The sequence below is a fragment of the Myxine glutinosa genome, chromosome 1 (genome assembly GCF_964187855.1).
Source record: "Myxine glutinosa chromosome 1, kmMyxGlut1.1, whole genome shotgun sequence".
Taxonomy (NCBI): Eukaryota; Metazoa; Chordata; class Myxini; order Myxiniformes; family Myxinidae; genus Myxine; species Myxine glutinosa.
Window position 1 is genome coordinate 445,295,902 of NC_136261.1, and position 15,305 is coordinate 445,311,206.

The 15,305-nt window shown below is 42.4% G+C and overlaps 1 long non-coding RNA gene across 1 annotated transcript; it reads right to left on the reverse strand.

The window, feature by feature from the left end:
* Positions 1–5,059: 5,059 nt before the first annotated feature.
* LOC144889879 (uncharacterized) lies at positions 5,060–14,057 on the reverse strand. Its single transcript, XR_013622135.1, has 4 exons — positions 13,950–14,057; positions 11,546–11,683; positions 11,296–11,410; positions 5,060–5,102 (listed from the first exon to the last, which is right to left on the reverse strand). It is a non-coding gene; the product is annotated as an uncharacterized LOC144889879 (long non-coding RNA).
* Positions 14,058–15,305: the final 1,248 nt, after the last annotated feature.

A 15,305-nucleotide genomic window follows, 5' to 3' on the forward strand; every position in this document is an offset into this window, starting at 1 on the left:
GGAATGTGACAGATGATTTTCCAGGGTGGTCAGATACGCTATGAACTATGTTCATCATTCCCTGCCAGTTGGGTGTGTCCATGTGGAAACAGAATGAGAGCTCCCATAGAATGTCTACAACTGGGACAGGACAGTGAAGTTCTGGAAGTTTTTCAAACATAATGTTACGACGTGCAAATGTGGAGAAGCGATAATCAATGATATCAACCCGTGACATTTCTTTCACATTCAATTTGGAAACGTTTTTCCTATTGACAACATGGGTTGTCACCTGTCCTGGTGTTGTTGCTGCCACCATTCCCATTCCATGGAAGGTTCCTTTTCCATCCAGAGTTATGATATTGTGGTCAACATTATCAGCAGCGAATAATACTGTACCAGATGATCCTTTCCCAAGTAACTCTGGTGCAACCACATCAGCAGCATTTTGCAAGAATCTCTGCACCTCCCCATAAGAAGAGCTAAACCCCATCACAGACAAGGTGTCAATGAGAAATCGTGACTTATAGACATGGTGTAGCTGAGTAGCAAGTCCTATTTGAAGTGGCACTACAAGTGCCCGCGGGCGAACACCTTGTATTATTGACTGCCCGATAGCAGCAACTTTTTCATCTTTATCTGTCCCCACAAACAGTTTATTCAACATGGTACGCAGTGAAATCGGCAAGTAATCTAATGTAGTGTCTAGTTTGAGGCTCTGCGAAGAAGGATATCGATCAGTGACTGATGGGATTTCAGTCTTGATATCGCACTTCAGGAGCTTGGCAGCTGTAGCAATGATTGCACGTTTCTGACTTTCGGAATCACCATCTTTTGAAGTCTCGAAATAGGTACGAAGTATTTTTGCAGTTTTCCCCCTCATCGTCACTATATCCTGAAGCCCTTCTACTTCCGCTATGCATATAGAATCATTGTAGCGTTCTATCAGTTTTTGCTTCAAATATTGACTTCCATATGGCACAGAGTCTTCTTCAAGTAAGTATTCACCCATTTTGCTCACAAGTTCAGATATCGTAATTTGTTCTTCATCATTGCTTTCCAAATATTCACAAACTGTCACAAATGCTTGTCGCTGGTCCTCGTTTGTGGGCCGCCCGATGTGTTTTGGTTTTTGCACTGCCTCTGATCGAAACTGGTCTGGCATTTCCTGCCCCAATCGAAAGTAGGTATTGCAGCGTTTATGGTAAACACAGTCAGAAGCTTGCAAATTTGTACCAAGATATTCAATTCGACCCTGAACAATATGCGCCCAATCATCGTGTCTTTCTTTGCAATGTTTAACTATCGTCTGAGGGAAACAGTCAGTGAGAATCTTACCGGCACTTTCATCATGTCCATGAGTACCCTTAGAAATTTCATGGCCACAGAAGAGGCAGTCCTTTTTAGGGTCATATGGCCCTAAGCTAATACGGCGGCTCTTCTTCCTTACAGGTGATGATGATTCAGAAGAACGTTTTAAAGCCTGTTTGATTGCTTTTTCATTTGTCCACGAGGATCGACATTTCTTGTGTACTCGTTGGTTTGGTCTTGCGACAACATCATCACAACCCCTTTCTTGGCTTGATTTGTTGATTTTTTCAACACCCTTCCTTGAAAGTTTGGAAACATCAGTGTCCTTGGCGTCTTCCAAACTCGCTTTGCAAATTGGGCAGACGTCTTCGTCAAGCTCTCCGTTATCCATTTTCAAATCCTGAAACAAAAAATATTTATTTAAGTCTTGGTAGTAAGGAAAAACAGTAATGATTCATGATATCATATGACGTAATTGAGACAGCAACGTCATTATGACGTCACAATGACGTCATAGAAATTTTCTGATGTGTTCATTAGGTAAAGCAACCATGTTTCTATCTATTTGTAATACATTTATAGGGTCTAAATTGAACAAGAAATTTTTTTTTTGTACATTGAAAATTTTGGGGGTGCCATTTTGAAAATATGCTAATTAACCACTTTCCCGGAGTCAAATTTTGGTAAACTTTTTTTCAGGGGTCTAGTACAACCTAATGATACACCTAAAACAAAAAAACCTTTATTATAATTTTTTTTGGGGTTAGGCCCTTATTTTTCATATATTGACCCGTCTAAATCTACCATGATTTTGAACGAAATATAATTTATTGACATAGTGAACCTGACTATAAGTTCTATTCTGTATAAAGTCAAGGACCCAAAGTTTCGGACTATAGTGTTACGGGATATCACAGGGCAGTAGTTTGCAATTTGACCAAGCATAAGTTCCAGAACGGTAGTTTTCTGCTGGGCAGTTCGACGCTGCTCAGCGGGGATATTGCCATAATCATCGAGTCCATGAAAGGGGAACGCTCTGCTCTTCTTCTCCCAGGTGACACCCTCAGTGAGGAAGGCAGCAAAGTTGGGATCGAAAGATAAAATATAAAGGAAATTGTCTCCAATTTTCAAAAGAAATCACCGTTTCAGTTTTGCTGATTGACCATTAAATAATGTCGATGTTCGTCAGTGCATGACTACGTTTTACCCATAATGCACTGTAAACTCAATGGCATTGAGGGTCAGGCCCTTTGGGATACTGGTTCCCAGGTAAGCAAAGCAAGTAGAGACTGGCTACAAGATAACTTGCCAGACACCGTTGTAAGACCAGTGGAAGAAATCCTACAGGATGGATTGATTAAAGGCTGAAAATGGAAGCCCCATTCCATTTGAAGAATGTTTTGAAGCAGAGTTTAAGCTTAACTAGAGGTTCCAGGGAACCTGAACTCAACTGGTCTATATCAATATGGTTAGAATATTATGTGTTGAGGTTTGTTACATACTGTCTACACACCAAGTTTCAGCCTTCTATCTACATGAGGAAGTACCAGATTGACAAAAATTGATTTTGCAATATGGCCACCCTGCCACGCCCATTTTTGGGGGTGCAACGCCCAAATGCAATCCCAAACTAGTTTATGTCTTAAAGATGCTGCATAACAAGTTTCATCAAATTTTATCCATATTTGTGACTTTTAGAGCGTAGACGTCGAATTGTTTACAGACAACAGACAGACAGACAGACGACGAACGACGGACACTGGGTGTCGACAAAAACTCAGCTGGACGTAGTCCAGTTGAGTTAAAAACGGTTTAAAAATGGACCTAATAATTGGATTAAACGTAATTTCAGAGTTGATGGTTAGATATAGTCGTACCAATGGAGTCATTCATTTCTTTATTTCCAGAACTGAGCCGATCACAAATATATACAGTCAACCAGACTGTGTGGAATCGAGAGGAGGAACCAGTTTCCATGTGTGCAGGCCGTCACCATACTCAAACTCTTCCTGGGAAAACAACAAATATCCCTCATGTTCGTTCTCATCCACCTGCACGTGAAAACACACACACTGTGAGAAACTGACCAAGAACAGTGCTGGTCAGAAGGGGGAGACAGAGAAACCTTCTTTGTATACTTGGTCTCGGCTCCTATGAGAGCTAACTCATGGAATATATAATAAGGGCAATGGGAGACAAGAGGAGGAGGAGAGAGAGGGAAGTACAACAACAGTAGGGAACAGGGACATCAGGAGATCAGTGAAAGAGAGAGAGCAGGGGTGGAGTCTATGGGATAAACACGATGGACATGACAGGGATGTTTTATTCAGGAAAGAAATTGGAATTTGAGGAAGGTGGATTTAAGATAGATTAACGCGGGAAGAAAATATCAAGGTTTTGGATGGAGAAAGATATGAGATGGTGCTGAACACCTGTTTTAAAGACCTGGAAGTAGGAGTGGGATTGAAGAGTGTGGAGTGTGGAATTTTGTTCCACAGGTGGAAAAAGAGGAATGAAGGAGTGAAGGTGAGCAGAGAGTCTTTATTGTGGTAGTTTCACCGGAAGAGGCTTACTGCAGGCAGACCTTGTGCACCCTGTGGGAAAATTAGGGAGACAGAACAGTCAGAGCAGGGGTTACAAAGCCGAAGAGGAGTCGATAGAAGATAGAATGACCACCAACCTCCCTTTTGTGAGAGAGTGAAAGGCCCTCATAATCAGATTAATCGTGGGAGGTACCAACAATCATAAATGATTTGGTTTCTACAGCATGGAGCCACACTAGGTATACTCCCTCAAACTGCAGTTGAAAGCTTTGTTGGGGGTGAGCAGCTCAGCAGTGCCGAGGCAGGACTTTGCAGGATGGAAGATGCCCAGTTGGCGACTGGCTTTGGAGGTCAGCTTAGACATGTGGCTTTCCCAGGAAGATCACTGCAGATAGTGAAACCAAAAAGCTTCAGTGACAGAACCTCTTCAAAGAGGGTTGTTGAGCGACGAGATGTGAGGGTCTTCCAGACGCTCTTTTTGGAGAGACAAGGTGAGAGTGTAAGATTTGTCAGGATTGAAACACATATTCAATGTGATTGAGCAGCTCGTAATTTTTGTCCAAGTCTGCAGAGAGTTAAGACGCTGCTTTTTGCCCGGAACTGTCGATCTGAAGGATGAGAGATGGAACGGCAGAAGGTGGAGTCATCAGTAAAAAGATAAAGATTTTCCAGAGAGTCAGAAAGATCACTGATGAAGATTAGAAAAAGCACAGGTCCCAGAACACTGCCTTGAGGAACTCCAACCTGGTCAGTAAAAGGAGATGAGAGAATTGATGAGAGAGATGAGAGAGATAAGAGGGAGGGGGTGAGTTCCCCTCTGTGTTCAAATGTATTCCTCCCATTAACAACGCATTGTCATTGATGTTGAGAAAAATGGTTAAGCAACTAGTTGTGGGGCCTTCCACGTTAAGACTTGTGCAACTGAGCTGCTTGGAGGCTTTCAACTGGTTTGGTGAACAACTCTCAGTTTGATCGGGATTACTTATAGGGATATGGACAGCTCCAAACTCCCCAAAGACAGATAATTGATCATAATGTGCCATTACATATTCACAATAACACAGACACTGCATTTGTGCTTTGAGGACCTCTCTTTATTGTGAAACCCTTCACAATCCAAGTTTCATGAAAAACATAAGCAGAAGTCTTCTTCTGATGATCAATTTTACAACAAGGGTGTTCTCCCCATATCGCACATGGCAATAAAACAATGACAACAGCAAATATTGTGTAAAAATTCATGTTCAAACTGCCATGGAAAGATGCCATCTGAGCAAAACCAAAAAGGGACAAGCAAAACAACGAAATCAGATGGAAAACAAAATTCCTAAACACTGGTCACAATCAAAAAACTCAAATGGAACTTGACTGGATACATGGCAAGGACAGAAACAAGAATTACAAACTGGCAACCTCAGGAAGACCCTGAAAGAAGCATGATGAGATGCAAGATCAGATTGAGAGATTAAGTTCTGTTATCATTTGAGTTTTTGGTTTCAATTTTTCAACAATGCTCCATTATGAGGATATTGAGAAATAAATTAATAAATTTTACATTAGTTTTTATTTTCTTTAAACTTCGTTTGAGGACGCAGATGGGGTTAGAATTTTGAGATTCTCGTTATCTTCTGACACGTTTGCAGTCATTGTCGTGGACATTCTCGTGACAACCAGTCGTATGGCTTTCATCACGGGGTTTGGGGTACTGGATGGTTATCAGGGGTTACAGATGGTACACTGAGGAGTTGTGCTTACAAGGTATATGCTCAAAGGGCTATCGTGAATGCGTACAGCTTTCTCCATACTGGTTCACTGAATACCTCGCCGACTGCTGAGGATCGCTTACAAGGGGGGCACGTACAAGCCAGTATGGGTAATGCTATGCGAATTTAACAAACCCTTTTCAGCAAAACTTTCTCCAACAATATTTGTTTGGTATTTCAGATTTCAGTTCTCATGCATGGATCTTCATAATATGTAATTTCAAATTGTTGTTTTGAGAGGAACCTTTATCACAAATCGAGCAGTTTTAAGGATGCTCTCCAGCATGGATCCTCTTATGTAATTTCAAATTGTCGTTCAGAGAGAAACCTTCATCCCATATTGAGCATTTGTAAGGTTGCTCTCCTTCATTGATCCTCTTATGCAATTTCAAATCGCTGTTTTGAGAGAAACCTTTATCACATGGAGCATTTGTGAGGTCGTTCTCCTGTATGGATCCTCATATATGATTTCAAATAGCCTTTTTGAGAGAAACCGTTATCACATAGAGCATTTGAAAGGACGCATTTTTGTATGGATCCTCATATGTAATTTCAAATCGCTGTTTTGAGAGAAACCTTTATCACATGGAGCATTTGTGGGGTCGTTCTCCTGTATGGATCCTCATATATGATTTCAAATAGCCTTTTTGAGAGAAACCGTTATCACATAGAGCATTTGAAAGGACGCATTTTTGTATGGATCCTCATATGTAATTTCAAACTGCCGCTATGAGAGAAACCTTTATCACAAATCGAGCATTTGTGAGGACCTTATCGAGCATCATCATATATCACATGTCGAGCATTTGTGAGGATTTTATACCGGTGTGCACCCCGGTTTAGAATAGGTACACCATATCCCTGCATGTCATAAGAGGCGACTAAAAGTGGTTGGCGTCAGAAAGGGCAGCCAGCCATAAAACACTGCCTCGAAAAGGGATCCATGACAATGACAATTTCATATGGGCAGGGTACAGCCCGAAGTAGCCCATGGGGGACCTCACTCCCTCTCGTCAAAAATCAAGATGGGGAACCCGATCGAAGCAAGGCTGGAAATCAATCCATTTATGATGACGAAACGTCTGATGCCCCACGTGGAGATCTGTTTCTGAGGTTTGGGACATGGAATGTCGGGACAATGACAGGGACATCAGGAGAAGTGGTGGAAGTATTGGTCAGAAGAAGAGTGGACATATGTTGTGTGCAGGAGACGAGATGGAAGGGGAGTGGTGCGAGAATGGTGAAGGGCAGGCAGGGACAGAAATACAAGTTTGTGTGGCAAGGGTGCCCGGAAGGCGTGCATGGTGTTGGTGACCTGTTTTCTGAGGAGTTTGTAGACAGTGTGGTGAGTTTGACTAGAGTGAGTGAAAGGGTTATGATGGTGAGAATGATGATTGAAAAGCTCTTGGTGAATGTCATCACGGGATATGCTCCACAGGCCGATCGGAGCGATGAAGAGAAGGTCATGTTCTGGTGTGCAATAGAGAAGCTGCTGGAAAACGTGAAAGATGAGGAAGTTGTTGTGGTAGGAGGAGACCTAAATGGACATGTAGGAAGGAGTATAGATGGTTTTGAGGGAGTTCGTTGGGGTTACGGATATGGTGTGAGGAATGGAGAAGGTGAAAGGATTTTGGAGTTTGCTGATGGAGCTGATTTGTTGATTTGTAATACTCACTCCCAGAAAGCGGCTAATAAGCTTGTTACATACATGTCAGGTGTGTCGACGACAACCGTTGACGACCTGATGGTGCGTAGGCGAGACGGGCACCTCCGGGACACAAAGGTGATCCCGGGGGAGGAGGCTGTTTCACAGCACCACTTGGCTGTCTTCGACATAAGGGTGAAAGATGCGAGGAGAGCTCGGCGGGTGAAGTACCAACTGAGAATGTAGGTGTGGAGGTTGAAAGAGGTGACAGTGAGGGAGGCATTAAAGGAGAGGCTGAATATGGCAGGGGATGATGTGGTTGAGCTTGAAAGTGGTTGGATGTCAATGAAAGATAGTCTGTTGGGAGCCTTTGGTGATGAATACGGATGGGCTAAAGGACCACCAAGGCACTCAGAAACATGGTGGTGGGATGATGAAGTTGGAAAGAGGACGGACAAGAATAGGAAGAAGTTCAAGGAGTGGCAGAGGGCGAAGGGTACGGGGGTAGAAAAGGCAGAGCATGAAAGTTATAAGGCAGCCAAGAAGGCTGAAAAAAAAGGTAGCAAAGGCACAGGAAGCATGTAGGAAAATGTTCGGAGAACGCTTGGATAAGGAAGAGGGCCAGCGTGCGGTATTCAGGATTGCAAAGGAGATAGCGAAAGAGAGGTGCAATGTGATGGGGGTGAGTTGCTTGAAGGATGAAGTGGGGCAAATTGTTGTGGACCCAGATGGAATAGATATATGGAAATGCTGTTGAATGCAGAGAAAGAAGGAGACGGCAACATCGAGAGTAACCCAGTTTTAGGACCGTCAGAGAAGAAAACTGAGAAGGAAGTTCAGGAAGCGATAAAAGCAATTAGGAGTAGAAAAGCAGGAGGACCGACAGGAGTTGTGGGAGATATGTTGAAGGCAGCAGCAAGTTGGAGTGTGAAGAGAATGACAGAGACCTGTAATCTGGTGGTGAAAGAAGGCTGCATTCCAGTGGATTGGGACCTGAGTCCCTGGTCCCTCTATACAAGGGGAAAGGTGACCCTCTGGACTGTGGCTCGTATCGAGCAATAAAGTTATTGGAGCATGGAATGAAGGTATTGGAAAGGGTGTTGGAGAGGATAAGGAAGAAAGTGAGGATTGACGAAATGCAGGTTGGATTTATGCCAGGAAGAGGAACAACAGACATGCTCTTTATTGTAAGGCAGTTGCAAGAGAAGTACATGGAGAAGAGGAAGAAGTTGTTTCTTGGGTTTGTTTATCTGGAGAAAGCATTCAATAGTGTTCCACACGAATTAGTGACATGGGCATTGAGGAAGTTAGGAGTAGAGGAATGGTTGATCAGAGTCGTGATGGCAATGTACGAAAGAGCGCGCACAGCTGTGAGAACGAAGGACGGGAACAGTGGTGAGTTTGAGGTGAAGGTGGGATTGCATCAGGGGCCGGTACTAAGTCCACTACTATTTGTAGCTGTGTTGGAGGTGCTGGCTCGGAATGTAAAGGAGGGTTTACCATGGGAGATGTTGTATGCAGATGATCTGGTGTTGATTGTGGAAAGTATGGATGGACTGAAGAAGATGAACAAGTGGAAGGAATGTATGGAGACAAAAGGTCTGATGGTGAATATCGGGAAAACGAAGGTGATGGCAAGTGGTAAAGCATGTGGTGAAGTGGAAGGAACTGGGAAGTGGGTATGTGCTATGTGCAGGTAGGGCGTCAGAGTGCAATCCATTCAATGTACAATGTGCACTGAGAGTGGGTTCATCAAAAATGTAGTGGTGTGAGAAGGTCATTGACCAGTGTGGCAGCTACATAAAAGTGGAAGGTGTGCACAGAGGAAGCTGCAGATGGAGGAAATGTTGAGTTGGATCTTGCAGACGGAAGGCGTGAAAACATTCCATTCCATGAAGCTGGAAGGTGTGAAAACATTTTGCTGCCCAGGAGACATGTTGAATGGAAAAGGTAGATCATACTCGGCAATGGTTGCCAGAGTGAGAAGTGCATGGAAGAAGTTTTGGGAACCGAGTGGCGTGCTGACGAGGAGGGGAGTATCATTAAAGCTGAAGGGAAAGGTGTATCCTGCATGTGTGAGAAGTGTTATGATTTATGGGAGTGAAACATAGGTAATGAACGTAGAGCAGCAACAAAGGCTGGAAAGGGTGGAAATGCGAATGGTTCGGTGGATGTGTGGAGTATCGTTCAGAGAGAGGAAGCCAAATGATGAATTGTGAAAGATGATGGGAATAGAGCCTGTGATGGATCTTGTGAAGAGAACAGCTTGAGATGTTTTGGTCATGCGTTGAGGAAGGATGAAAGTGAATGGTTGTGATGAGTGATGGAAATGAATGTAGAAGGAAGTAGAGGATGGGGAAGACAGATAAAGACTTGGCTAAAGGTGGTGGAAGAAGAAATGCTGTCAAATGGGTCAACAAGGGGAGATGCAGAAAATAGGGCAAAATGGAGAAGATCGTCATGGGGCCTGCAAGGCTAACTTCCGCTCTCACAGGGAAAATGACCTAAAAATGCCTGTTGTTGTTGTTGAGCATTTGTGCAGACGCTCTCCTGTATGGATCCTCATATGTAATTTCAAACTGCCGCTATGAGAGAAACATTTTTCACACATTGAGCATTTGTGAGGGTCGCTCTCCAGTATGGATCCTCATATGTAATTTCAAACTGCTGCGATGAGAGAAACCTTTGTCACATATCGAGCATTTGTGGGGTCGCTCTCCTGAATGGATCCTCATGTGCGATTTCAAATCGCCGTTTTGAGAGAACCCTTTATCACATATCGAGCATTTGTGCGGTCGCTCTCCTGTATGGATCCTCATAATATGTAATTTCAAATCTCCGATTTGAGAGAAACCTTTATCACATGTCGAGCATTTGTGGGGTCTCTCTCTTGTGTGGATCCTCATATGTGATTTCAAACTGCCACTATGGGAGAAACCTTTATCACATATTGAGCATTTGTGGGGTTGCTCTCCTGTATGGATCCTCATGTGTAATTTAAAATTGCCGCTCTGAGAGAAACCTTTATCACATATCGAGCACTTGTGGGGATGCTCTCCTGTATGGATCCTCATATGTAATTTCAAATGGCCTTTTTGAGAGAAACCTTTACCACATATCGTGCATTTGAAAGGACGCTCTCCTGTATGGATCGTCATATGTAATTTCAAACTGCCGCTATGAGAGAAACCTTTATCACATATCGAGCATTTGTGAGGACGCTCTCCTGTGTGGATCCTCATATGTAATTTTAAATTGCCTTTTTGAGAGAAACCTTTATCACATATCGATCATTTGTGAGGACGTTTTCCTGTATGGATCCTCACATGTGTATTCAAACTGATGTTGTGAGAGAAACCTTTGTCACATATCGAGCATTTGTATGGTCGCTGTCCTGTATGGATCCTCATATGTAATTTCAAATTGCCTTTTTGAGAGAAACCTTTATCACATATCGAGCATTTGTAAGGTCGCTCTCCTGAATGGATCCTCATATGTGATTTCAAATGGCCTTTATCAGAGAAACCTTTGTCATATATCGAGCATTTGTAAGGTCGCTCTCCTGTATGGATCCTCATATGTAATTTCAAACTGCCTTTTTGAGAGAAACCTTTATCACATATCGAGCATTTGTAAGGTCGCTCTCCTGTATGGATCCTCATATGTAATTTCAAACTGCCTTTTTGAGAGAAACCTTTATCACATATCGAGCATTTGTAAGGACGCTCTCCTGTATGTATCCTCATATGTTTTTTCAAATCACCTTTATTGGAGAAACCTTTGTCACATATAGAGCATTTGTAAGGTCGCTCTCCTGTATGGATCCTCATATGTAATTTCAAATCACCTTTTAGAGAGAAACCTTCATCACAGATAGAGAGAGCACTTGTGAGGGTGTTTTCCAGTGTGGATCCTCATATGTATTTTGATGTTACTCATTGAAGCAAAATCCATTCTGCACACACGACACTTATAACGTATTTGCCATTCAAGAGCCTTTTTGAGTTTGTTTAATTTAATATTAATCTTTGTGTTGCGAGGCCCAGACATGCACCTGTATGTTATAGGAAGTGAGTCTTGATCTCGTGATTGTTTCTTCAAAAAAGCTTTCTTCCTCACTGTCAAGCTGCGACTGGACCTTATTTGTCCCATATTACTTCTTGATTGTTCTGCAGAAACAAAGAACACAACATTCTTCTTTTTTATCAAAATCAAAATGAAAAATATTTAACACTTTTCCAAAAATTATATATTTTCTCAACACAAAATATTGTATGTTAATTAATTTTTACATTTCCACTTGCCAGCTGCTAAGCAGGATGCATTTCCGTTTGTCATGTGAATATCATCTGAACCTTCCTTTGCAGAAGCACATTTTGAATCTTCTGTGACAGATGAATCATTGTGCTGTCTGTCTCCCACATTTACAGGATCGACATCACCTGCATGCAAATCAGCGTCAGTCTTTGGCAAGTCAATGAGATTATGAACCATCTCGAGAGTTCATAGAACATATTACTTCATGGAATGTGTACTTCATTTTAAATATGATAATGAAGTTAAAGATTGTTAAAAAGAAAAATTCTGTATGTTAAGCACTATTAAAGCAGTATTCGACATCACCCTTATTCACCACCCTATTTGACATGTTCAAGTACTGCTAAACTGTAGGTTATTGGAAGTAACAGGAAGGTGATTTGTGTTCAATGGTGTTCATGTATTTAATTCAATTTGAACTAGAAACACAGGTAATGCTTCTGGCCTTCGGCTGCAGAGGCATAAAAATACTAGAACGACACTGACTTCACGACGTCGACAGATATGCCTCCGCCCACATTATTACATCATTATAATACTTGTACCAAGTTTGCTTTAAATCCATTCAGCTGTTCTCAAGTTATCACATTTTTACCTGACATGACATCTGACCTTGGATCTGTGGAATTATAAAGGACATTAGGCGATTTATTGCCAAAATAGTTAAATTGCATTTCAATTTGAATTCCTAAAATGTGTTCGCAAAGCATGCAGTCTGAGCAAGGGAATGCATATGGAACCAAGACGGCAATCAGTTATCTGTAAAATGACCATTGTCACCTCCGTGAAAGGTCCAGAGGTAAAATGTTGACTTTGCATGGGGTTGGTATGCAGTACTCAATTAGTGAGGCTGTACAGGTCAAAAGGATTGACCTTTAACAACTTCTGAGTCACTCCATGATGACAAACAGATACTCCTGGTGCCTGGAAGACTGCCTTTGCCAAAAAGATTGACCTGAACAAGTTTTTGTGAGTGACCCTGGATCTCAATTAAAGAACATCAAAGGAGATGGGGCTTATTTAAGGGGATTGCACAAAGGGAGACACAGAGAAAATCATATTGCCTGTGGAGACGCGTCGTTCTGTGCTTTATGTGCTTCCTGTGCCTGGAAGTCTAAATGTTCAAGTGTGTAGAATTGATTTTCTCTCCATACGATGCTTGAATAAATCTCAGTGGAACTTAGTTGAAGCCATCTTGATTCTCATTTGAGAAGTCCTCACTGAAAGGCGTTGGAAGACAGCTTCTTCTTCATCATCATTCTACAACAATTTGGTGGCCCGTACGAATTGTAAGCTGGACAAGATTAACAGACAGACAGCCCGAACTCGAAGTGATCAAGGTAAGCATGAATGCACTCCTGTCTTTTGTCAACCTTGGCAGCACGATGCAAAAATAACCTGCCGATTCATTATTTCATCATGTGTCCTCTGCGTGTTTAGATGTCAGGAATAATACGTAATGATGCATCAAAAAAATATATAGAGTAAAAAAAAAAAGAGAGGAAAATATATATTTAAAGGTTGGTGAGTAATCCTGATTCAGAAGAACTCTGGAATTGATTCAGAAAATTATGGAGTCGACTCAACGGGAGATTCGGGAAGGTGACGCAAGTACTCGTGGAGATCCACTGAGCTTCATTGTGTGCAATATGTTGATTGGCCGGCCTGGAGTTATGTTGTATTATAAGGTTGGATAAAGTGTACATTCAGATGGGATGACGTATACGTTTTTAGAGGTGACGTTCTGGTATTCTGCTGACACCCTCTTGCTTCTGGCATTTGCTATAGAGTCAATATACAAGACAAATACAGACACAAGACAAATACAGAAAGAAAATGGCCGATAGTCAAGTGATCACATATGACATCCGGTCCAATTGAAATTTTCGAAAAAAATAAAATATAAACGATTTATTTGGGAAAAAATTGATTTTATATGCTAGCTGATGAAATTGAGAGTGTATTGTATGTAAAAATAACTTCCTTCGGTACAAACTTTCATTATTTGCGGCGGGAGACGAATAAATTTAGCGGCAGTATCTGAGGCGGTGTAGCAGCGAATGGTTTCATTGAAGGTGTTCGAAGAACCCTAAATTTATCTTAGAGATTGGAAAAACACATACAAACAAATTTGGCTAACGTCATTTATTTAAGCTCTTAAGCAATTGCATGAAAAGCGAGTTTTTAAATTGAAAATAAGCTTTGCACCGAATGATCTTTTGACCAATCAAGGACCATGACCTTTGCACATGGCTGTTAGGATTGTGTCAACTTTTCAGCTGTTCTGCCTACCCCCCCCCCCCCCCCACCAACCCCACCCTTCGTTTGAAAGCGCATCGAGTGAACGGAGGCCGAATGATTAAAAACGCGCCGTGGACTCAGCATACAAACCCGCTCACGATCGACGCGCCGCGTTCAGCGCGATCGGATTGATCGGCCGAGATGCTGAACCGCACGCCCACGGCTGGCTCAATAGCGTCGTGGGCTGTTGACGCGGACCTGTGAGTGTCCGTTTCGATCAACCACAGGCGATCGTGTGGCGATAAAACAAAAATTTTGATTATAGATTGTAAAATGGGGTTCATAAGAACGTATTCGTTTGTGTCAACATTGACACAGTTAAAAAAAATATTTTTGTAACGAAGTAAAATGTACACAGCTGCGACATTGATAGGACGGTGTATAGGTAGGAAAGAAAATCAGGAATTGAAAATCGCATGTGTGCGTGGTGACGTCATAAGATTCCTTGAGATCGAGTCGATTTTCGTGGATTTTGCCGTAAAATGCATTGAACAATTAAGAAATTTTACAAATAGATTGATTTATCGTATAGAGTCAAATGTGCCCGTTCAAATGCATATTTTGAAAATTAAAATTTGATCAATAAAAAAATGACGACTGTTCACAGTGGTGATGTCTGAGCGATATAAAAAGGCCAATCAGTTTTGTATTTTTATACTCGTTGCATTAAAACCACTCGTGGTCCCTCGTGGCCAGGGCGCAACTTACCTGACAGGAGTAATGCCCTGCTGGTGGATTAAGGGGTCTTACTCCTATTAAGAGGAGTGGTCCCAACTGTATGACCATGCATTGTGGCCCTTCGGGGGCATGATGCATGCGTTTGAATGACCATGTGCTTCCCCTTCGGGGTTGAGGCGCATGTGTATTGTTATGGGGACAGCCTTGTTGACGCTGTGCCTTGACCATGGGGTCAAGGTGCACGTCCGAGGCTGTTCAAATGTTTGGACTTTTTACCTTTTTTCATTGTAAAAAAGGCAGGCCTTCGGTCGGGCCCTAAACGATCGTGGCCAGGGCGCAACTTACCTGACAGGAGTAAATTCCCTGTCAGTGGATCATGGGGTCTTACTCCTATTGAGAGGAGTGGTGCTATTGTATGACCATGCATTGTGGCCCTTTGGGGTCATGATGCATGCGTTTGAATGACCATGTGCTTCAGCCTTGGGGTTGAGGTGCATGTGTAATGTTATTGGGACAGCCTTGTTGACGTTGTGCCTTGGCCATGGGGTCAAGGTGCATGTCCAAGGCTGTTCAAATGTTTGACTTTTTACCTTTTTTCATCGTAAAAAAGGCAGGCCTTCGAGCGGGTCCTAAAAGCTCGTGGCCAGGGCGCAACTTACCTGACAGGAGTAAATTCCATGTCAGTGGATCAAGGGGTCTTACTCCTATTGAGAGGAGTGGTCTCAATTGTATGACCATGCATTGTGGCCCTTCGGGGGCATGATGCAT